This window comes from Halichoerus grypus, chromosome 12 (genome assembly GCF_964656455.1).
Source record: "Halichoerus grypus chromosome 12, mHalGry1.hap1.1, whole genome shotgun sequence".
Taxonomy (NCBI): domain Eukaryota; kingdom Metazoa; phylum Chordata; class Mammalia; order Carnivora; family Phocidae; genus Halichoerus; species Halichoerus grypus.
This window is the reverse complement of record NC_135723.1, coordinates 64,587,760-64,613,171: the sequence shown is the minus strand read 5'-3', so window position 1 is coordinate 64,613,171 and position 25,412 is coordinate 64,587,760.

Sequence of the window (25,412 nt, the reverse complement as noted above, 5' to 3'; positions counted from 1 at the left end):
GGGACCTCGCATGCTTCTAAATTGTGGGCCAGGGTGCTAGTCTAAGTAGGGATCAAGAGTGCTTATCAGGGAAACTGAGTCAAAGCCCCATCTTGAGAAGTAGACTGGCACAGGGCAAGGAGAAAAGAGAAAGTGGGCTGATACATATTGGTGGCTTCAAATAGGCCCAGAGCCCACCCCCACATGACAGATCTCTGGGATGACAGATTCCATGAACCTGTGGGTTGGGAGCTCTAACGGTATTTCTGTTGTGATTGGGACTATCTTCGGGGATGAACGGGCCGGGGTCTGGGCCTGCCCTGGTGGGAGTGGGCATAGCCTGGAAGGCCTAGGGAGAGTCAGAGGAAAGGAGCAGCGATCTCAGCATGCTGTCCAGGTACAAGTGTGTAGGAGCAGCAGGAAGCGGGCTACTGGCGGGGAGCCTGTCTCTGGGAAAATCGCGGCCTGCTAGATGGACGCTCTGAGGCACCCAGCAAGAACGCCTGGGGACACAGCCCAGGAATACACAAGGAAGAGGAACGCGAGGGCTGAGCTGCCGTGCCCTGCTCAGATTCCTTAATTCTTTCTTAGCGATTCAGAGTGGATTTTCCAGTCTACAGATTAGTCACAGCCATTGTTTCTTCACCTTTTGTTTCTTTTTGCTCAGCCTCTGGGTACCACTGCTCATCCAAATCACAAATGAGGGTGAAGAGAGATGAAATATTCTGAAATAATTTGCATTTTTTTTTATAAAGTTTGGAACAAAGGAGGAGTGACTACCCATAGCTGATAAGACTTTTTTCTGGCATAGAGCACCCAGGCAGAATCACCCCCACGAATGGCCCCAGGGTTCACAACTTATGAACAGTTGTGGGCACCAGCATATGGGGTTGCCCAGTGGGGGAGACTGGTGTGAACCACTGGTGGGGCTGAGATGCAGTGAGGTGTCTGGTATTGTCTATCTATTGTTGTGCAACAAATCACCCCAAAACTTAGTGGCTTCAAACAATAATAATTACTTATTATCTTATGGTTTCTATATGTCAGGAACTCAGGAGCCGCTTGACTTGGGAATTCTGGCTCAGAGTCCCTTATAAAGTTGTAGTCAGAGGTCAGCTAGGACTGCAGTCATCTGAAGATTGAGTAAGGCTGGACGATCTACCTCCTCCAAGATGGCCTACCCTCAGGGCTGGCACGTTGGTGCTGGCTGTTAGTGAGAGACCTTACTTCCTTCCCTACTGGGCCTCGCCACAGAATTCTTACAACATGGCGACTGAATTCCCCTATAGTGAGCAATCCAAAAGACCCAGGTGGAAGACACAATGTCTTTTATGACTGGACTTGCCAGTCAAGTGCCATCATATCTACAGAGGTCTACTAGCCCCACAGGTCAGCCTTGCTTCAGTATGGGAGGGGGCTACTCAAGAGCATGAATATCAGAGATGAGGATCGTTGAGATGAGGATCATGAGAAGCTGGCTACCACAGTTTCTAAGTATCCCATAAACTGTTACCTCCCTACCATTCCTCTGTGACTTTGCATGTTCCCTTTGCCTGGAAATTTCTGCTGCTTTTTCTTCTCTCTCAAGGGCCCGCTCCGTTTCCTTTCTCTAAGAAAGCATTGCCAACATTTGCAGACAGCACTTCACACATATATCTATTTTAAAGCTTGTCTGTCTGTGGACCTGTTAGTCTGCTGATGGCACTTGGGACTGGCATAGACTTGGCACTCAATAATGCTGGATGAATGGATGAAGGAATGAATGCTTATCATCACATCAAAAGGCATCTGTGGCCTATAATTCTCGTTTGCCTTCTGAGACTTCAGGATCGTCCTCAACAGTCATTATAAACCAAATTCTCTCATATGAATAGTTGAGAGGAGTAGAGAGTACATGGTATGTCTTGGCTCCATGCAAACTTTGCTGGGCATGATCCTCCTTACAAGTTTCTCAATTATAAAATTCCAAGAGAGGCATATGATCATAAAATCTGAAAGTTACCCAAATATTATTTGTAGGATTTTATTTTTAGATATGTCCTTGTCTCACCAAATGTTATCAAGTAAGCCAAATAAATAAGAGAAATTGTAAAGCAAGAGAACATCAACCATAAAAAGAGAGAGGGGTGGGGCACAACCATGAGACAAAAGCGATCAAATGAAGTAGATAATGGTTGAGGTGGGGTATCAAAATTGCCAAATTTGAAACATAAATTATTTTCAACATGGTTATTGTTCTTCAAAATATGCTTTATTTAATTAACTCATGAGAGGATCATGATGAATCTGCAGCTTACGAATTGCTTTTTAGATTTTTGTTTTAGATTTAGATTTTGTTCCTCCAAGTGTGTGGGTAGAGTCTTGACTATAGTTTCCTGTTTGAACTCTCTAAGTGTTTTCACTCAGCAAACAGTTGACAAAAATAAGTTTCAAGATAATGAGAAATGGTTGGGGCAAAGGGGACTTCCGAAGAGAATTGATTCTGGCTGGGCCCAGCATCTGAGGACAAAGCAGTACTTAATGATCCAGACTGGAGTGTCCTGGCTCACCACTGAGGCACCATCTTGGTAGTCAGTCCACTGAACCCTGTGCCGAGATTCCTGCCTTTGGGGATTCCGGCTCTCCGTTACTGTGAGTGTCTGTGAAGCCAAGGTACAGGCAATCACTCTAATGCAGGGGCGGCCACACTGAACTCCTTGGGCAAGTTTTTTAATCTCTTTGAGCCTCAATTTCCCTATCTATAAAATGCTATCTGCTCCATAGGATTGGTTATAGTAAACACTATAAGTTTATTAAATATACTTAAAAAGACATACCCCTAACACTCTATGCCTTCCCTTTCTCTTCCCAGCTCACTAGTCCCTCTCTCCTAACACTGCTCCTCTACCTCAGATTCCTTACACCTGGCTAGCATTTTCTAGTAATCATTTCCTTTAGGAAGCTTTTCCTGGTTCCCACCCGTTCCATGAATAAGTTTTCTGTGCTTCTATGAGATTCTTAGCACTGGGTACTATATATGAATGTTCATCATATAGAACTGTAGTTGCCTGTTCACTTAGCTGTATTTACCCATTAAAATATTGTCCAAAGGGCACAAATTATGCCCACCTTGCTCATCATTGTATTGCCAGCACTAAACTTAAAACATGATCTATTGTAGGAATTCCATGAATGTGAAAAGAGCATAAAGGAAAAGCAGGAAGGAAGGGGGGGAAGGAGGAATAGGGGAAGGAGGGAAGGAAGGAAGGGAGGAAGGAAGGAAGGGAGGGAGGGAGGGAGGGAGGGAGAGAGGGAGGAAGGAAGGAAGGAAGGAAGGAAGGAAGGAAGGAAGGAAGGAAGGAAGGAAGGAAGGAAGGAAGGGGAGAAGGCTGCAGACAAACAGTTGGTTCCCCAAGCCCTGTTTTCTAGAGACAGCAGTCCTCGGGAACTGTGCCCCCCACCCAACATACCTGCACTACCCAGATATTACAGAGACCAAAAATATTAAGCCAAAGGAGAAAGCGACAGAAATTGGATGAGATGGTGCCAGCTGGAGATTGACTGTACCCTCGGGATGCACAGTCCTAACTAACAGAAGCAACCACCTCATGGAAGGAAAGAAAGAGCACATCATCCACCATAGGGAAACTCACGTACCTTCACAGTCCCAGCACGACTCTTGGATCTCCTGTGGGGCTTCCTCTTCAGGTATGTGGAGGGGACCTCAGAGTTGCCTAGAGCAGCATCAAAACAGACAATAAAAAACAATTGCTAATCTGGAGAATGTTAGTCTTCCATATGTAGTAGGAATGCCAGCTCATAAACTCAGGTGTGCCAAAAAAAAAAAAATGCATCTCTTTATTTTATAGAAGCCAACCCAATTTTCTTCTAGCATTTCCTTCATCCCAGGCCTACTCTCAAACTTGATCTGAGTCATCTTCAGGGTTAGTGGTGATGGGTAGGGACATCTGGTCTTTGGTTCTAGGCATACCTGGATTACGCTGGAGATGCCCATCTTCCCTGTCCGCTTGGACCCATTCGTAACACCTCTTGTGACCTTATCTGCCAAGACACTGCAGATAGTGTTCCTTCTTGGGTCTTGGCCCCTCATTAGGATGCTATTGGCAAGCCAGACTGATCCCCACTGTTCCAGAATGCCTCTACTCCACCGTTCTCTTCCTGCAGCCCAGGTCTTTGTGGACCGTGGGAGGGCATGGGTGAGCCCCACTCTTCCTTCTGCTTCTCTGGGTCATTTTGCTTCTGGCACTAAATACCCTTGACCTCTTCATTTCTTCTACAAACCCCTAGACTCTTCGTAAGTGCTTCTAAAGGAAAAGCCGGGTATTCCGGCCAGTGACTTCTGCCTTCTGCTCAGCCACATCCCTTACCTGTGCCCATGAAGCACAGAGCAAACAGCTTGCAAAGAGAAAAAGGGAACTCAGATAGTGAAGACAAAACCAGCAAAATAAATTAATGCCTGAAAATATTGTCCAGTCATACAAAGTCCCCAAAGCATGAGGTTAATGTGGGGTTTTTTGTTTGTTTTTTTTAGAGATTTTATTTATTTTAGAAAGAGAGAGAGAGAGAGCGTGCACACAAGCAGGGGAGTGTCAGAGGGAGAGAGAGAAGTTGGCTCCCTACTCAGGAGCCCGACGTGGGACTCGATCCCAGGACCCCGGGACCATGACCTGAGCCGAAGGCAGACGCTTAACAGACTGAGCCACCCAGGCGCCCCTTAATGTGGGTTTTGACACCCTGTGGAGATGGAGCATGGGGAGGACGGTGATTTCCCGAGACACCACACATAATTTTCATCGGCTCTGTCCCCAAAAGTGGGTTGTGATGCCCACTTTTGGGCATATGTGGAAACCATACACATAAACCTAGCCCACCTTGCTATTCCAGGGCTAGACCCAACTAGGGGGCCAAGCAGGGTACAAACAATGGCTACATTAGCTCAGTGCCTCACGTGCCTTCTCCCAGCAGGCAGCAGCCATTTGGGGGCACCCTGCTGGGAAAATCTACCCCTTTACACCAGCTGAGTCCATGTATTTATGAGTGAGCGAACCTTTTAGCAGCGTTGCTTCGAGGAGGCCGAGTGTTACCAACTTGAGAGCTATAGTTATTGATCTCTGCCCTTTACCCAGAGCTGACTGAGGGATGTGTTTTCTTTTTACATCAATGTGCTAGACGGCTCTTGGTGGGAAAAGATGACAGATGCTGATGCTACTGCCATCTGAGTGTGTGAATACTCCGCAAAGCCTGGGAGTGCTTGCTGGAAGGGACAAGTGTGCGAGCATCTGTGTACGTGCACCCCCCCCACACACACAGCCAATCACACACACACAGGATCACGCACACACTCTATCACACACACATACATACACACACACAGCGACGCCTCACTGGATTGGTGACGGCCTAAGCCAGGATCAACCTTAGCAAGTCTTGTTCAAATACTGAAAAGTATATTTTTCTGGCTTCCCTCTCTGTAAAATGGTTCCTGCTTTTCAGGACTATTTTCTCTTTTGCCTTATGTTATTGGCTTTCTGAAGAAGGCAGCCCAAATAAAAAGCAATCTGTTGCATTTTCATCACAATTGATTCTGTCCATCTGCTTAATTGTCTGATTTCTCAGCAAACGTATACATCTTTTAGCCCCAGCATCAACCCCGGGCCTGGCCACTGGAGGTGCCTGAAATGAGAAGGTGCTTTTAAATTTAGAACTTTTGTCCTGGAGACATCTAGTATTAGCCTAGAATTACTTCTGGTCTCATGTGTTAAACCTGTGTTTGGCTAATGTCTGCTATGAACTGGATTCTTGGTCTAAATGTCTTATACTCTTCACCAGGAAGTCATGAAATTGAAAACATTTTTTTGGGGCGGTTAAAAGACGTGCCCTGGTCACCCCATCAGTAGCAGAGTTGGGATTCAAACACGCCTCTTCCTGAATCAGAGGCGGCTTTGCCTTAGTCTCCCCAAAAATATGGAATTGTTGTGTTCGTGAACTTGAGAGCTGGAAGGTACCTAGAGAACATCCAACCTCTTCAACCTTTAAATGAGGAAGCTGAGGACCAAAACATTAACTGATTTGCTCAGTGGGGTCCCACAAACAGTTTCTGGGTAAGCCTGGGTCCCACTCTTGGACTTATAACAAATAGTTATCGCTCCCCTGCAGAGGGCAAGGAGCTCTGCCAAATAGCATGGTGCATATAACATGTGGAAGGTGGGGTCCTGCTCTTAGGCAGTCATTACCTGCAGAAGAATAAAGAAGCAACAGCAACGAAGTGCTGTCCCTGAATGCTTCAGGAGTGGGAAGGAGAAGGGAGATGTCACAGAAAGGCTTCTTGTCAGAAGTTCATTTCAAGGGGTGCCTGGGTGGCTCAGACAGTTAAGCGGCTGCCTTTGGCTCTGTCCTAGGCTGACAGATTCCAGGGTCTTGGGATCAAGTCCCACGTCGGTCTCCTTGGTCAGCAAGGAGCTTGCTTCTCCCTCTGCCCGCCGCTCCCCCTGCTTGTGCTCTCTCTCTCTGACAGATAAATAAAATCTTAAAAAAAAAAAAAAAAAGAAGTTCATTTGAAGCTCAGTCTGATGAGCAGAAGAAAGCCAATCACCAAGGACTTTGCCTCAATCATGATTCAGGAATCTGTTCCTTGTTGGAAGAGCTTTGTTGTCCCAGATTTAAAATGGGATAAGAGATTCCTAATAGCTGCCCGGACGTGGGTGAAACATCCACCACTCTCCGCTGATGAAGGGAGAAGGTTGTTAGGCAGCCTGCATGCTAGGAAGCTACTCTTGAAATTCTCTCTTGAAAAGAGGTGGCTTTGTGTGGTCATATATAATTCCTGAAGTACTCAAATAAGAGGGCTACACGAAAGGAATTTTCCTATGGATGAAGTTGAATTGTTATAAACAGTGACATACCTGATATCTTGATTTGAAATGCAAATAAATTTCTGGCAAACACACATCTTGATCACATGATTGACCAGATAATCACCGTGTGTTTCTACTTCTATGGCTGACCATATTCCCGGTGGGAGGGGCCAGGTAATCATCCTGCTTCAATGTTCAAACCCCTTGGAAAGGCTCCAGTCTGTGCATGAACTTCCACTCCCCACTAGACCCCTCCCCGGCATCTGTCCTACCTCTCTGCGCTCCTAGGCTGACAGATGTTCTGTACAAAAATATTAAAGTACCAGCCAGGAAGGAGGCCCTGGTCATAGCTTAAAAAATTTTGCTTTGCTTATTTCAATAAATAATGTGCACTGTATACTTGATGAGCTTTTTTCAATTTTTAGGATAACTTCTATAACTTTAGAGCAGTTCTTAGTGTTGCTGAAGAAAACACAAATCTGAAAGATTTTTAGATATTCATTTTAATAAACAAGGAAAAATCCTGAATCGTTCTGTGCGGTACTTGGTGTTGGCAAGCGCATGCTGCCCAATGATCCCGCTCTACACTGGACACCAAGCAAGAATGCCTGAGCCGGAGATTGGCTAGCTGCTCCCAGCCCCATCTCCTTTTCCCGGGCACATAGAAGCGAGTATATTTCCTGGTCTCCCCTGCAGTTCAGTTGGGCCTGCGTGACCGGGTCTCCCCAGTGGGCTGTAGGAGGAAGCAACGCACCCGACTTGCAGACAAGGCCATGAAGCGCCTCGCACGATCCTCTTTTCTCCCTCTTTCCCTTTTACTGCAACTCTGGAGAGCCATGCACAAGAGAGCTTCGCTATGTCATGAGATGTGAGAGCGTCTGTTCCTGAAGCATAGCCTCGCACACCCTGACCAGTCCTTTGTGTCCTCCTGCCCCACCACACACGACACAGCTGGGCTGGACTGTGGCTGCTGCAGGGGATGCTCTGGGCACTGCCCAATCCCTCCCTCAGGCCACACTTCCCTAGCTTTCAGCAGGGGTGCCTGCTAAGGGCCCACAACTGAGTCCTTTCCCAGGCATTTCCTTCAGCCAAAGGGAATCGCCTCTCCCCAAATTACACTCCCCCCGCCCCATTCCAAGAGCAGCCCCCTCCTATGACTGATGGTTGAAGGCCTACAAAGGCCTTGCCTCAGTCTGAGACCCCCCTGCAGAACCATCCCAGCTCTAGAAAGAGGATATTTCAGAGAGAGCTAGAACAGAGAGGTTGCCCAATCCGAATTTTCCCAGTCACAGAATACATTCTGTTCCCTCACCTCCTCAGACCTGCTCCTCCCCAGAGCTCTAAATAACCAGCCCGGACAGCTCTGAAAAACGTATGTAACTGCTGATAAAGTCTAGCCCAAACATCCCTCTCACACTGTGCTGACTCATTTGCCCAAAATATGCCTGACCAGTGAGGCAGAAATAATGATTCTTACTGGCTTTTAACTATCAAGCTCCCCAGCTCTATTTCCCTTAGTCCTAGGGGCACATTTTAATTTGGTACAGAAAAGGGGGAAAAGAAAAAGTGCGCCTGCCAATTCCCATCCTGGAAGGACTGGAGAAAGGAAATGTATGCAATTATGTAAGAGGTCCATGTATTTCTATGAAAGTGTCATTCACAACCCCCACTCCCACTTCCCACCCGCCATCACTCCCATCACCATAGACCTGTCTTAACCTAATTGCATCTTGGAGTTATGCCATTGTCCTATATTAAAAGAAATAAGATTAAACATCACTGCAAAAAAGGAGATTAAGAATAACATCTTTACAGAAACTTTCAGAAATCCCTTTCTGCTTCATGATGGGGAATAGCTTAGATTGACAAACAATTGATTTAACTCATGTTAGAAATATTGCCAAAGGTGTCATTGATCCAGTTTCCCCTTCCCCAATAGATTTGAGAAAGGTTACAGCCAATGTTTGCACCCTATTTGCAAGAGTGTAGTTCTTTGAGAGACACAGTTTTGTTTCACCCTCATTTCTGGTTCCATTTGTATTAATGCGCCTCTGGTCCTTTTCTTTGTCTTCTGCTTTTACCTTGTCTTGGTATATCTTCTATATCTCTGCATGATGCCAAAATACTTTGTGGAAAAGGAAAGGGCCTACCAAAAATTTAATGATCACTCTATTTGAACCCTTATCTGCCTACCTCTTGGTAGATAAGGCAAATTATCTAAACTTAACAGCAAGTACTCTCAAAGTGAGGGCCGAGATATAGGAACATGCATTTTGGATCCTCGTGTGCAGAGACCAGAGGAAGAAAGGAAGAATCAGTCTGCATGCAGTCATCACACTCCCTCAATACACACCTCCACCCTCCAAAATCGTATCACCTGTTTTCTCTTATACATGACTGGTGTCCAGAAAGAACTGATATTCTTGACCTACCCTTCATAGGAATTAAGAGTGAGAACACAGGTGCACATATTAATCTGTGTATTAAGGGATGCCTGGACAAGCTTTTAGGTATTGGCACTGATTCATGCATTTACATTAATTCTCAATTGAAAAATGGAATCCAATGGGGCGCCTGGGTGGCTCAGTCAGTTACGTGTCTGCCTTTGGCTCAGGTCATGATCCCGGAGTCCCGGGATAAAGCCCTACCTTGGGATCCCCACTCAGTGGGGAATGTTTCTCCCTCTGCCCCTCACCCCGCTCATGCTCTCTCTCACTTTCATATAAACAAAATCTTTAGAAAAAAGGAAAATGGAATCCATTGAGTCTGTCTTGATGCCTTATCATTTAGAGCTAAGCTGTGCTCTGCACCTGTTGTTGTTGTTGTTTTTTTAAGATTTTATTTATTTATTTGCCAGAGAGAGAACACACTCAGGCAGGGGCAGCAGGAGAGGGAGAGGGAGAAGCAGGCTCTCCGCTGAGCAGGGAGCCCAAGGCGGGGCTTGATCCCAGCACTCTGGGATCATGACCTGAGCTGAAGGCAGATGCTTAACTGACTGAGCCACCCAGGCGCCCCTTTGCATCTGTTTTTATATCTTAAGAGAGTAATTTGGAAAATCTAGGATCATAGAATGCTAAAGCTAAAAAAACCTCTGTAGTCATCTGTTCCAAGCATAAAGGTGTGTATGTGGGTATATGATTTTTAAACTTAGTTGCAAAATTAGCATGTACTTGATACAAGAATGTCAAATTGGAAAAAAAAAAAAAAAAAAAGAATGTCAAATTGCCCTAATGTGTGAGAAGTAGAATGTAAATCTTGTCACCTCTACTCATACTTCCCAGAATAAGCACCACTAATAGGAGCTTTCATTCATTTGCTCATTCATTCATTCCAAAAATATTTATTGAGCCCCAATTATGTACTAGCCTCTGTAGATCAAGACAGGCAGGAAAAAATAAATAAATAGATATAGAAAATAATTTCAGTTAGTTGCAAGTTCTACAAAGACAAACAATAACAGAGCTATAGTACACTCCAGGTAGAGTGACAAGTGAGGTCTTTTCAGACAGAATGTGACTACCTGGCAAAGGAAACAGCAAATGCAAGGCCTACAGGCAGCAGTGTGCTGGGTATGTTCTAGGAACAGCCAACGGGCCAGTGTAGTAGCTAAGGAGCTCGAGGAAGAGGAAGAGTGTATGAGATGAGATTAGAAATGTCAGCAGTAGGCAGATTTTATAAGTCCTGCAGACACTGTAAGGAGATTTGTTTCTTTTCCCAGTGCCAGGAGAAAGCAGTTGGGTGGTTTTAAATGGGAGAGTGCAACTTTAATAGTCCAAAAGCTTTATGCGTGGATGATCTAGGGGGAGGCCTGAAGATTAATTTTCAAGGAGGCACCATTTAGAGGGAAGATTTACTCTATATGATTGTTTCCGTAGTATTTATGCTAGTATCTGTTTCCTATTACATTAAATCCCACAAGAGTATTAATAGCAATAAAAAATAATAAGCTGGCCTAGCCGACTCCACAGCATCTACCTCATATGTCATGCTGATACCTGAGTTCACAGGCAGAGTAGCCAAAGGAGGCAAAGGGACAATGACAAGCAGACTCACCTGTCTGCACCACTAAGACAGCTTACGCCTGTTCTTTATGCAATAACTGATAACTATATATTTTCTTTAGAACAATTTTATTTTTAAATAGTTTAAGGTTCATAAGAAGTATCAAAAATAGTACGGAGAATTTTCATGAACCCTTCACTCAGCTTCTTCCAATGATAATATCTTACATAACCATGTGCCTATCAAATACAGGTCATAACCAAATACACATCAAAACCAGGACCTTGGCATTGATAGAATACTGTTAGGTACAAGACTTATTTGGATTTCACCAGTTTTTACATGACCTCTTCTTAAATTATTTGCTTGGAGGGAGTATATAGTACTGTGAAATTTTATTCCATGTGTAGATCCCAGTTACCATCACCACGATCAGGATAAAGACTGACCTATCACGACAGAGAGATGGCCCTGTGTTAACCATTCATTAAATCTGTCCTTGTGTTAAAAGTCAGCTTTTGTTTTATAAATATACCAAATCTGGGCAGGAAGAATACTTCTATTTGTGCTTCTTTGTTTAACATTTATCTTATAAAAATCTATAAATCTACTTAATACAATGTTACTAGACCCTTAAACACCACAAACACATAAATATTTACACATTTCATGAGTTATCTTAAATACTTAAACATTGATTTAAAATGTAAGTAACCAAACGCTCCAAAACATTTCAATAAAATCGAGTCTAATTTGTCAACTTTTTAATTGATTCAATCACCTTGGAAACAGAACAGAGTATCAGTATGATTTCAAAAGATTTCGGGGCACCTGGGTGGCTCAGTCGTTAAGCGTCTGCCTTCAGCTCAGGTCATGATCCCAGGGTCCCAGCATCAAGTCCCGCGTCGGGCTCCCTGCTCTGTGGGAAGCCTGCTTCTCCCTCTCCCACTCTCCCTGCTTGTGTTCCCTCTCTCGCTGTCTCTCTCTCTGTCAAAAAATAAATAAAATCTTTAAAAAAAAAAAAAAAGATTTCAAAATTTTTATAGGTTTACTTACCCTAATACAAAAGCAATAATACTGTGATTTTGATTCACTTTTTCTATATTTATGTTGTTCCTCCCCAAAGTTACAGTGATCCTGCCAGACTCAACAGAAAGCACCATCTCACACAAATCTGGTAAGATGATGGGTTCCAGAGTATTAAATAACTGAATCTTGGCTGTAACATGAGATCTGGTTGTGTCTAAGATCTTTCAAACCCAAAGGGGTGTTCCTAAGACTCCTTTTTTACAATCAACTCTCACTTGCAAAAGGAACTTTTCATACCTTTAAACAAAACAGACCCCCGCCACCACTGCCCCCCCACACACACAAAAAAAGAGAAAAGTTCCACTTTATTGACCCCTGGCCTACATGGCAAAATCTTCTCAAATTTGTTCACAATTTTGATAGAGTCTGTTAGCATTTTTGGAACTTTGGGTATGCTTTATTAAAATCTTATTATGATTAAAAGCCTTATCCATGGTTTTGTGATCCAAGAGATGAGAACCTACTGTGTGCAGTCTACTATCCCCTTGGGTCCACCATCTTGATGCATTCTGTGGAAATCTCAACCTGAGCTCCAGGTTCCCTTGGTCCTTCCTATCCTTAATAAAATCCTTTCTTCTCCCAGAAACATCTTGTTTGCTAACAATTCCCAAAATGTACCTGTTTCTGATGACATGGATAAAAATTACTTCATAGAAGCAACACTTGCCCACCTATATCAACTACTCCATATACATTACAATGAACAAAAACAAGCATATACTCTTTTAGTCATAATTTTTCTTTTATAGCTATCTTTTAATACATTTTATTAAATGGAACCTGCTTTCGGACCTTTGATGATGAAGTTGCCACACATTGGCAATTGTGTGCCCTCTAAGCAACACTTGGGGATTTTCTGATAGTGTATTTGTGTACTGACCAAAACAAGATGTTCTACTCCCAACTTGATTTTTCTCAAGCTCCAAGACATGGCATTAGCCACTCTCCAATGGTCTTTATTTCTTTTTAATGACAAATAATATTAAAGACCAGATTTGGGCCCAGACTGTTCCACATGCATAACGGGGACAAGATGGCACCTGCTTCTTGGCTACTTTAGCAGCAGAACTGAAGAGGGCGTTTCTTTCTAGGCACATGATTTTTCATTGACAGGACTGAATAACTCCTTTTTGCTACATGTAGTCTGTATGAATGACACTTTTGGATCATGGCAATGCACCCCAGGGTAACTGCAACAGCCCTATAAATTAATATTTCTAATTAAAATATAAAAAAGACTACATTTTGTTTCCTTTTCCTTCAAAAACACAGAATGATACTATACCACTTTCTCTTATTATTTGCTTTTGATGATCACTTAGACCTTCTAATTTACTCTTAGTATTTGATATATTATTTCTAGACTTTTTGTGTGCATATGCAATTCAGATGCTTTCTAATAGTGTAGTTTGGTGTTTGATTTTTGTTTCCTTAAAATAGAATCATACTCTACAAATTGTTCTGCAAATCACATACATATATAATAATAATAGTTTTTTTTACTTAGCAATGTACTATGGGTTAGGTACAACATCAGAACATATAGATTTAAATCCTCTTACTTTTAAATATGCTTTCTTTCAATAATTTATGATCATTATAATGAATTCTAAGATGTAGAAAAATACCAATTAAACCCAAAATTTAACTGCTTAGAAAAAACTCTCAGTAAGCATCTTTTTCTCTCTCTCTGCATATATGCAAATAGAGGCATACATTAATTTTTTTGAAAAAAAATAGAATGTCAAGGAAAAAATAGTTTAAGTGATTCAAATAAAAACCAGAATCTTTATTAGTTGATGCACACCAGGGAGAACCTGAAAATCAGGTTATTCCCAGGTCAAAGAGTTATTGGAGTTCTACAGAAGAAGGAAAAAGGAAGGATCTATGTCCCCATGGCCTAGCCTGGATTGCTTTTTTTTCTTTCTTTCTTTCTTTCTTTCTTTCTTTCTTTCTTTCTTTCTTTCTTTCTTTCTTTCTTTCTTTCTTCTTTCTTTCTTTTTTCTTTCTTTCTTTCTTTCTTTTTTTCTTTCTTCCTTTTTTTCTTTCTTTCTTTCTTTCTTCTTTCTTTCTTTCTTTCTTTCTTCTTTCTTTCATCTCTAACTGCTGCAAAAATTGTGGCTGCAAGAGGTAAAGAATGTTCTAGTTTCTCTTTCTTCTTGCTCAGGATCACTGATAGAATCCCATTTGAGCAACTGTCATAACAGTTCTTTCAAGAGCTATTTTTGCAAGCTTTATGGTTTGTCAAGGGAGGGAAAGGAAAACAGAGAAATAGCAGAAGGGAAAAAGAAGGAAAGGAAGCAAGGGTCAAGGCAAGGAAAACAGGGGTCTGTCATAATTCATTTAGGGAGCTCAAAAGTGAAACAATTAATAAACTGTATATCAATGTTTCTTCACAACAGAAATATTTCTAAAAGATTCTTGCTAAAACTAAGGGAATCCATAATTTTAAAAAATGGTAAAAGGTCAAAAAACTAAATTTTTCGACTTGTATTCATTTTAGAGAACACTGATTGCATTCCTGCAAAAGATGAAAAAATTAACATTCTCACATTTCCTCCCACCACTTTCCCACCCACATTCTTATTGCTGTTACATCACTAATTCTCACAATAACTTTGCCTAGGTCTACAATCAAATAGATTTTAATTCTCACCCTCGGGGCCTTTACCATGAGTTCTCCATTTTTGAGTTTTTTATTTTTATTAATCCAGTAATAAAATAAAATCTGAGAATTTTTTAAATAAATATTCACTCATTTATTTTTGTTTTATTTTTTGCTTTTGTCTAAAATGTCATAATTAATCATCATTTTATGTGGGCATAATATTCTAGAGCCACAAAAGGCAAAACAAAATGGCCTTCTAGAACATATTTGACCAACAGAACTCTCTACAATGATGGAAATGTTCTATATCTGTGGCAATTGAGCCCTTAAAAGCGTGGCTAGAATGAACAAGGAATTCAACTTTTCATTTTTTTAAAATTTCAGTTAGTTAAACTTCAATGGCTACATGCTGTTAGTTGCGATTGTCACGGACAGCTCGATTCTGAAAGATCATATGCAAGACTATTTCCTTGACTCTGGCAGGAAAAGCTTTCTTAAACAGGACACAAAAAGCATGAAGTATAAAAGAAAATGTTGATTATTTGTATTCGTAGTGGCCAAAAACTAGAAACACCTTGAATGTCAAGGGTAGGATGATAAATTGTGTATATCATACAGTGAAATTTTGTTAAACATTTCACAAATATAGAATTATAATTACATGTAATAACAAAGATAAATCTCACAAATATAATGTTGAGCAAAGCAAGGTAGACATAAGAGAAGGATTCCACTTATGTGAAGTTCAAAGATGAGTAAAACTAACCTAGAGTATTAGAAATCAGAATACCAGGGACGCCTGGGTGGCTCAGTTGGTTCAGCAACTGACTTGATTTTGCCTGGGGTCATGATTTCAGGGTCATAGGATGGAGCCGCATCAGGATCCATACTCAGCACAGAGTCTGCTTAGGGTTCTCTCCCTCTCCCTCTGCCCCTCACCCCCACTCGCACATTCTCTTTCTCTCTTAAAAAAAAAAAAATCAGAATCCTAGTTACCTTGGAAAAGGAAGGAAGGGGTAGTAATCAGGTGGCCATGAAGTGGGCTTTTGAGATGTTGGCAAGGTTTTATTTCTTGACCTGATGCTGATTACAGAGGTGTTTACTTCATGATACTTTATGAAGAGTTACATTTAGGTTTTGAATACTTTTCACTGTGTCTATTATTCTTCAATAAAACATATTTTTAAGAAAGAGATCTTGAACCCCAGAGAACAATTGGAGAGTGACCATTTCTTTTTTTTTTTTTTAATTTATTTATTTTGAGAGAGAGTGTGTGTTTGTCCTGGGGTGGGGGGGTAGGAACAGAGAGGGAGAGGGAGAGAGAGAACCTCAAGCAGACTCGCTGAGTGCAGAGCCCCACGCAGGGCTGGATCCCATGACCCTGAGATCATGACCTGAGCAGAAATCAAGAGTCGGAGGCTTAACAGACTGAACCACCCAGGTGCTCTAGAGAGTGACCATTTCTTAATTAAATGCTTTCATTCTTTAAGTTGTTTGCTAACACTGGCAAGCATGCATGCATAAATAAATATATACATAAATAAAATCTCATTTTTATTTGTTTTTAGTTGGTAATGGTTTTACTGAACATTTTATTCATCTTCTGTGAAATGCTTATTCATAGCCTTTTCTCACTTTTTATGGGGTACTCCTCATTTTCATAATGATTTATGAGAACATTATACTCTAAGGATGTTACCCATCTATCTGTCAATCAGGTTGCAAACATTTTCCTTGGTTTGTCATTTAATTTAGAGTATAACTTTGCCATGCCAAAGTTTTCATTTTTATTTTTATTTAGTTAATTTCATCATATCATTTCATCAATGGTTCTGACCTTCTTACTTGCTTATAATAGCTGTCCCATGCCAAGAGTATAAAAAAATCTGCCTATGTTTTTCTGTAGCATGATCAGAGTTCCATTTTTAAACACTTAAATACTTCATCTATCTGGGATTTATTTTATTGACCATGGGCACAATCTAAGTCTGTTTTTTTTCTTTGTCCTTCTGAATGCCAATGGTCCAACCAACAACATGTGTTGCATACATGATTCATCTTTTCCGCACCAGCTTGCTTTCTAGTTACATATATATGCATACATTTCATGCATGTGCGTGTATCTAGACTCCCTTAGACTCCCTTAGACTCCCTTAGATGTGCCTTAGACTCCCTTAGATACCTGGGTTTGTGTCTGGGTTCTTTATGAAGTTCCACTTCTATTATCCAGTCTTGCACCTGTGTCGTGATGATTTAATTACAGAAGCTGATTAGCCTCCTTCAATCACTGAAAAGGAAAGTTCACAATGGCAGGTTTTGCCTCATATTCTGGCTTCTTCACTCTCAGGCCTGGTGCCCTTCCATGTGCCTCTCCCCATGTGGCATCTCATCCTTTATGTCCTCTCCATGTGGCCTCTCTTTCCAGAAGGGTAGTCAGATGTCTTACATGGTGCATGGCTTCCAAGCCCACAGAAGTGTGCACCGTCAGGTCTTTTTAAGGCATAACCCTCTAAGTGGCGCCACATTACTTCTGCTGTGTTCTATTTGTCAAGCAAGTCACAGGCTGGTCAGATTCAATGTGGGAGTGACTGCTCAAGAGCATGAATACCAGGAGATGTGTCCATTTGGTGGTACCTTTGCAGACTAGCTATATCGGTGGACATCTTGGTCTTACTCTTGGTCCTTTCTACATTAAGAATGTCTTGAGCTTTTCACTGATATTTTTTGTTGGTTTCTAGCCTTTATCAAGATAAGACGGGATCTATCATACACAGAAGTTTGTTCTGTTTTGTTTATCAGAATTAATGCTAAATAGTGTCAAATATAATTTGGAATTTCTAAACACGATCCTATGGTTTCCCCCTTTAAAATTTTTATGTAATAAATTCCATTAATTCACAAAATTCCTAAGCTTGAACCTTTCTCCATGTCTGAAGTAAACCTTCTGTCATCGTCTGTTCAGGCTACTATAACGAAATACCAGAGACTGGGTAGACTATACCCTATAGAAATCTATTTCTCACAGTTCTGGAGGCTGGGAAGTCCAAGATCAAGGCAGAGGCAAGTTCAGCGTCTAGTCAGGACCTGCTTTCTGGTTCATAGATGGTGCCTTCTCACTGTGGCCTCACATGGTGGAAGGAGTTAGGGAGATCTGTGGGGTCTCTCTTGTAAGGGCATTAATCCCATTCATGGAAGTTCTACCCTTAAGACCAATGCAGCTCCTAAAGTCCCACCTTCTAATACTATCATCTTTGGGGGCTAAGATTTCAAAATATGAATTTTAGAGAGACACAAACATTCAGACCATAGCACTCTCTAGGGGCAAAGTGTATTATTCTTCAATATACTGGCAGATTCCATTTGTTAGCCTTTTGTTAAAGAATTTTCCCTTTGTGGTCATGCAAGAGACTGACATATAGTTTCTTTAATTTTGTAGCACATTCCTAACTCTTTCATTTTATGAATAAAGGATATGAGGCCAGAGAGGTGAAGTAAGTGTCTCAAATTAGTGAGAGAACTTATATTAGAAATAATGCCCTCAGTCTCCAATGAGTTTCCTACCATGTGATGGTGCCAGTATCTCAAAATATTCAAGGGTTATCTGTTTGTTTGTTTTAGTATTAGGACAATTCAAAAAATCTTTAGAATTACAGAACTTGATGGAAGTGTCCAGCATCGTCCAGTTTATATTTATTCACTGTAAGTTATTCAAATAGGGTTTACATGTAACTCATCTTCTGCCAGAACCTATTAACTTCTGTGTATAAATTGGATATAATTAACTCCCTTAATAATAGCTTTAGTAGGGACTTAAATAGCTCCTTTTCTCCTGATTATTAACCCACAGGGATTCCCAGGTCATGAGCCCTCTCTGGGTCTCATCCAATTAAACTACATAGTACCTAGATTGGTCTCAACTAAGTGTTTTGGGGGTACTTTCTGCTACCAGGCGGCCTGTCTCCTGTTCTTTCCCCCATCTCGTCATATCCATGATTGCATCGAAGGCCCCTGAAGGATGGCAGCCCACGTGAGTCTCTCAGGACCACTACGTCTCTGCCAAGGCTACTATTTCTAGAATTACTCCAGATCAGCAATGTTGAAGTTCCAAAGCCTTTCTGTCATGTGGGTAGTATTGCTTGGGCCCACAAATAGCACCGCATATACTTTTGGAAAATGTATCCTGTCTGCGGTCCAAAATCAGGGAAAGATTCCAGGCTGTGTCATCCCCTTGGGGAATGCTCCCCACCTCCACTCTCACTCTGCTAAAGCCTGCGGTCCCTGTGCAAGTCTGTGATGAGGGACCCATCCCAATTGTTGATCAGGGACATTGGGGGCACATCTGAAGCTGACCTTTGGCTCAGAACGGGTCCTCTACTATGAATGAATGTGTTATTTTTGCATGTATTTTTTTTCTAAGCTTTAGGAGCAAGGAGAGAAGGAAGTCTGTGGAAATAAATTGGTGTAAACCTAACAGGAGCATAAAGAGGCCTAACCGTCTCCAAATGTCCCTGTAGAACGTCTCTGTATGTAAAGTAGAGAAGTAGGCAATTATCTGGTGATTTCGCTCCACAGATTAAATTACACAGATTCAGACTAAACCCCATGCCTTTAATGAAAAAGAGATATTTTGAAATCATTCAGGGGGCTGTGAAGGTACACACATGGCGGCTTGTGTGAAGAATCTGAACAGAACACCAGCAGAGATGGCAACAAAACAGTTTCAATCTATACAATTAAGCTTCACGCCTTTTGTTTAAGATTTTTATCTAAAAGCCAAAGGCAGAGAGAATGTAATGAAATTGATGATTAATTCAGCTAAAAATTGGAAGTGATTTTGCCTTGGAGTGTTTTAAAAATCAAAAATAGTTTTGACATCTTAAAATATCAAGAGGGAACCAAGTTCCTTAAGGAAATATTAGAATTATAACAATGTAGAGAAGAATTGCTTGACCAAGAAGCTTTGAGAGGAGACCAGCTTATTAGGTATTGGAAACCATTAAAAAGAACCACTACTTTAAGAAGTGTGGTACTAGCCCTCCCAAAAGATACCCCACCCTCAGAATTGCATGGAAACACCATATGGAGACCAAGCAACACAATAAACTTAAATGATAAAGCTAGCTTTTCACTATACTTGAGGAGAATGGATTATTTATTGAGCAATTTTACAACAAGTCAATAACAGTTATGAAAAAAAAAAAAGAAAAGAAAGCATTCACACTTTTAATAAGACCAAAATAAACCCCAGGCCTTTGCACGGCTGTTCCACCCACGGGTGTGCCCTCCCCCTGCTTGTCTGCCTAGCAGATTCCCACACATTAACATCTCCGCAAACATCTCACGTTAACGCTTCCTTTGTGGTTTCTTCCTAATTCCCTTCAAAAAACACATAGATATGTTTTATTCTCTACTCCCACTTCATGTGGGTTACTGTCTTGTCACAAATACAGTACCGCATTATAATAATTTGCACTCCCCTAAGCAGAGTGTTTACTCATTCTTCTAACTCCAGCAAGCCCCAGCACCTTAACCAGCATCAGCCACGGAGTAGGCATTCAGAGAGCCTTTGCTGAAGGAATGGCACATCACCACAAGGAGAAATATTGCACACGTTGAAATTCCAAGCATGACTTAACAAAACATTTGTGAGGAATAAGTTTTGAAAAAATAGATTACAGGAGTATATGTACAATTAGATCACAGCTATAAAAGAAGAAGGATGACTTTATAGACTTAAAAATAAAACCATAAAAGTATAAGTTTATGTTAGAGCAATTAAAATATTTTCCCTCGGGTCGCCTGGGTGGCTCAGTCGGTTAATCGTCTGCCTTCAGCTCAGGTCATGATCCCAGGGTCCTGGGATGGAGCCCCGCATCGGGCTCCCTGCTCAGCAGGGAGTCTGCCTCTCCCTCTCCCTCTGCCCCTCCCCTTGCTTGTGCTTGGTCCCTTTCTCTCTCTCTCTCTCTCTCTCTCTATATATATCTGTGTCAAGTGAGTAAATAAAATCTTAAAAAAATATATTTTCCCTCATTATCTTTCCAAATTTGTTTTTTTTTTGTAATAACGTGTCACCCGTGGGGTTAATGTGACTGTCACAGGATGTTAGAATGAGACTCTTCCTGTGATTGGTTTCAACAGAAGCATCAATCCAATAAATATCAGATTATCATGACAGAGTACAGACCTGTCCATCACTCTCAAATGCAGAATGTATAAAATTAATAAAAATCTCTAAAATTTTGAATAGTTCAATGAGATCAAAGGTATATAAAGCATTAGAAAAAAGCTTTGGAGAAGAGTTTGATGAAATGGGTTTTTTTTTGTTTTTGCCTTTGTTTTCTTTTTGGAGAGTCGTGTTGTCTTGCTCTGCTTCTTCATACTCCTCTTCAGGGAGCACGTAGGGCTGTTAGAGGGCGACATTGGGCCATCTGCCTAGAGGCCTGCCGGGCAGTCGCCCTTGGGGTAAGTTGTCTCCAAGGTGTCCATTCAGAAAGTGCTGAGACTGTCCCCTGACACTAGGAGACACAGAAAACTAGTGCTTGAGGGGCGCCTGGGTGGCTCAGTTGGTTAAGCGACTGCCTTCGGCTCAGGTCATGATCCTGGAGTCCCGGGATCGAGTCCCGCATCGGACTCCCTGCTCAGCAGGGAGTCTGCTTCTCCCTCTGATCCTCCCCCCTCATGCTCTCTCTCTCTGTCTCATTCTCTCTCTCAAATAAATAAATAAAATCGTTAAAAAAAATAAAAAAAGAAAAAAAAGAAAGAAAACTAGTGCTTGATTTACAACTGAGAAAGGAAAGCCAAGCGTGGGATATAGTCTGAGCCTGCCCCAGAAATCTTGAGGAAAAGAGAAGGCCCAAATAGTTGCTTTGTTGAGATTAGACAGGTCTCCCAGGGTTCCGAGGGGCGAGGGATATATGAATTTCCCCACAGTGAGAGAGAAGGGGTGGACATTAAGCTGGAATGGGATCGTTGAGGGTCTTGTCCCATAGGGCCAGGTGAGGGTTAAGGACACAACAGAGTGGAGCTGGAGGGGGTGGTGGGAGTGGGGAGCCTACCTCCAGTGACTGAAGTCTGACAAAGGAGTCTCACTTAACAGCTCAGATTCCATTCGTTTCTGCTTGAGTCAAGGAAACTGCAAGAGAAAGGGTCCCGACAGGAAACCTCTGAAGGGTCCTCCAAAGTACTTTATGGGAGAAACAGAAAACAGCTTTCACCAAACGTGGGGCCTGGCCCATAAAGCACAATTTCCCCAACCTAGAGAGAATTGTCCTCTTTCTTGGGGCGCCTGGGTGGCTCAGTCGATTAAACGTCTAACTCTTGCTTTCGGCTCAGGTCACGATCTCAGGGTCATGAGATCGAAACTCTCATCAGGCTTCACACTGGACATGGAGCCTGCTTAAGATTCTCTCTCTCCCTCTCCCTCTGCCCCTTCCCCCCTCCCCACACCTCGCACACTCTCTCTCTAAAAAAAAAAAAAAAATTTTCTCTTTCTCTTCCTCTTCTAGGCCTTCCCGACCAGCACCTTGCTTGAGAGTAAAAAAGTGGTAGGGAAGTGGGCAGCACCACACTCCCTGTTCTAGGAGGCAGGTCCAAGTTAGCAGAGGGAAGAAAATGTCATACCAAGTTAATTTTGGCATTTTGATGATTAAAAGTTGCTGAACTTCATATATTCTGAATTGAGCGTGTTTGTTACTTAAAGCAAATGTTGCGTTATTTTCTAAGAGGACAGGAAAGTCAGGAGCCTGCAGGAAAAAGATTTCTACAGGCAAAAGATTACCACCAGGGGATAACATTTAAAAGGATGGTAGGGGATAAAAACTCATCTGTGTCTTGATTCCAATCCACACGTGGAGCTTGTTCAATATGCCAGTTGCATTAGGAAAATCAGTCAGTCTCCTTTCTTAATACCCCAGTAAGTCATAAAAACTAGTTGTCCAGGTTGAAAAGTTTGTTCGCTTTTGATTTTTATTTTCAATGTTATTTAGACCCCGTGAGCCATGGAGCGTCCTACACTATTTCATATGCCTCTGGATGAGAAAGCTTGGGTCACTGAACATAAGGTGTGGAAGGAAACTCACAAGCCATCGTGTCTTACCTCTCATTTTGCAAATAAGGAAACCTATGGCGTACATATACAAAATACATCTCCTTGAAGTGACTTGCCCTCAACAGCACTGATGGTTAATAGCTAAACAACTTCTGACACGCCACACTTCATTTCCAGATCTGCTCCAAAATTTCCATGGCCCCCTGGAGCTACACCCCCGGTCTGAAAGGAGTCTGAAAATAGAAGTGGGCAATTTCCTAACAATGCTAATCAGAAGTTACTGTCTTCACTATGAAAGCGTCAGAGAGGGTCTCACAAAGCAAGCTTTTAGGGAATGTAGGAAGTTAATTACCTTCCTTTATAATTCATTAGTCACCATCCTTGTAACCTGAGGCTGTTTGAAATACAACCTGTATTTAGTAGCAGGGATTCAGAAGACTTTGGACATTAATATGTCCAAGAGAGCCTCTTTCATCTAGTTTATTATGTTTCCCTTTGACAGGCTTAAATGACTTTTAGAACTTAATCTTTGTCTTTAGTTAAAAACAACAAAACAGCTAGGATCACAGAGAAAGAATGTTTTGATTGCAATTAATGATTACCTAATATATCTCCTTTAAATGAACGTGAAAATGGAGCTTACATATTTAAGTGACTTCCTGAGATGAAATGGACTAGGCTTTCAAATCCAGGCTTGAAGAAAGGGTCGTGTGTCCCCAAGCAACTCCCTTAACAATCTGCTGCAGCATCATTATATGTACCCATTGCTTTAGGGCAAAATAGTATGTCATCTAAGGATTCTGGAAAATGCAAATATGTTACCTGGAATGTGACATCAACATTTCCCAGTGTTCCTTAAAGAGATGGCATGATGGAAAGAAATGGAAACCAGGACAGAGACCTTTGGCTGGGGTTGGGTGGGTGTGGAGATGAGAAATCTTCTGGGCAGCAGATTAGCTCAGGACAGACTGATACAGCATCCAGCGAAGCAAGCAGAAGGAAGACATTGTTTCCTAATGTGCTCCACCTTAGTCATTAGGAAAATGCAAATCAAAGTCACAATAAGATGTCACTTCACACCCACTAGAATGGTTATAATCAAAAAGATGGGCAGTAGGTGTTGGTGAGAATGTGAAGAAAATGGAACTCTCACACATTGCTGATGGGAGTGTAAAATTGTGCAGCTGCTTTGGAAAACATTTTGGCAGTTCCTAAAAGTTATAGAGCTACAATAGGGCCAGCATTTCCACTCCTGCATATACACCCAAAATAACTGAAAACATATATCTGCCCCAAAACTTGTATCTGAACATTCGTAGTAGCATTATTTATAGTACCGATAAGTGGAAACAACCAAATTGTCCATCAATTGATGAATGGATAAAAACACATGTGATATATCCATACACTGAAATATTACCCTGCCAAAAAAGGAATGAAATACTGATTCATCACATAGTCATGGACGAACCTTGAAGTCACTATGGTTTGTGAAAGAAGCCAGTCACAAAAGGTCACGTGTTGTATGATTTCATTTATATTAAGTGTCCAAAGTAGGAAAATTCATAGAAAGTAGGTTAGTGGTTTCTTGGGACTGGGGGATGGAGGAATGGGGTAACAGGTAACAGGTTTCTTCGGGGATGATGACAATATTCTAGAATTTCACAGCAGTGATGTTTGCGCAATTTTGTAAACCAAAAGCTATTGAACTATGACTTTAAAGAGGTGCATTTTATGGTATGTGAATTATATCTCAACAAAAATATTATAGAGTTAGATGATGCAGAGCAGAGGGGGTGAGTGCAGAGGCAAATTCCATGTGTAGTGGAAAGATCATGGATCTCAGGCAGAGGGGATTTCCTTAGATTTCTCAAAGGTCTAAGGAAACCATTTTAACAAGGAGGCAGCATAGAGTTTCAGAGGCAGGAGTACGGAAATCCTTTTCCAAATTGTTCTATTTTCTCAATAGAATAAAATCAAAGTCATCCTCTAAGAGTGAGGTGGAAGAAGAAACTTGGGGAGGTTTGAGAAGGGAGTGTGAATAGTCCAGTACCCTTGGGAGAATGGGAACATGATGTGACAAGAGCCTACCTGAGGTTTGTGGTCACACATTTAAAGTGGAATGAGGTATCTTGATTTCATGTTTTTCTCCACCCACATTCAGCCCACTGAAGCAGGTGCAGAGTAGGTGGAGACTGAACCATGGTTGGCATTTTCCAAGTGAGTGTAATATAATCTTGAGATTGTGCACAAGAGCGATTGTAATGAGCTATGGAATTTAAGTGGAATAATGAGGAACACAAGGATGTGAGGAGGTTAACAGAGAAAATGTATTCAGGTTAATGGACTGAGTGCTTTAAGGGGTTGAAAAATGATCAAGGTGGGAGTAATAGAAGAAGTGGGCTGGAAATTTAGGAAGTAGAGACTGTCAGAATTGGGATGATGGAAATTGAGACTGTACAGTTGTTATTAAGGAGAGTGTCTAGGGTTTATCTTTGGATACTAGTGGCTATGATAAGGTGGAGGACAAGATCATTATACCATGGAATCAACAAAAGGTGATTTAAAGTATTGCTGAGCCATCGGGCGCCTCAACTTGGACAATGTGTGCTTGGAGTAGAAAAAGCACCTTGTTGAGTCTCCCTAGCACTGGAGAAAGATGTCCATTGAAGGACACATATCTGGGGGTTAGCAAAGCAGTTCACTGAAGTTTGCAAGTTAAGGGATCCTAGGGTGGTGGTAGGACAGTTCCGGTGAGGGTGCCCACTGGGTCTAGACTAGACTAGTCTTCAGCTGTAGCAAGAGGTGCTAATGGACTGAGCAAAATGAGGTC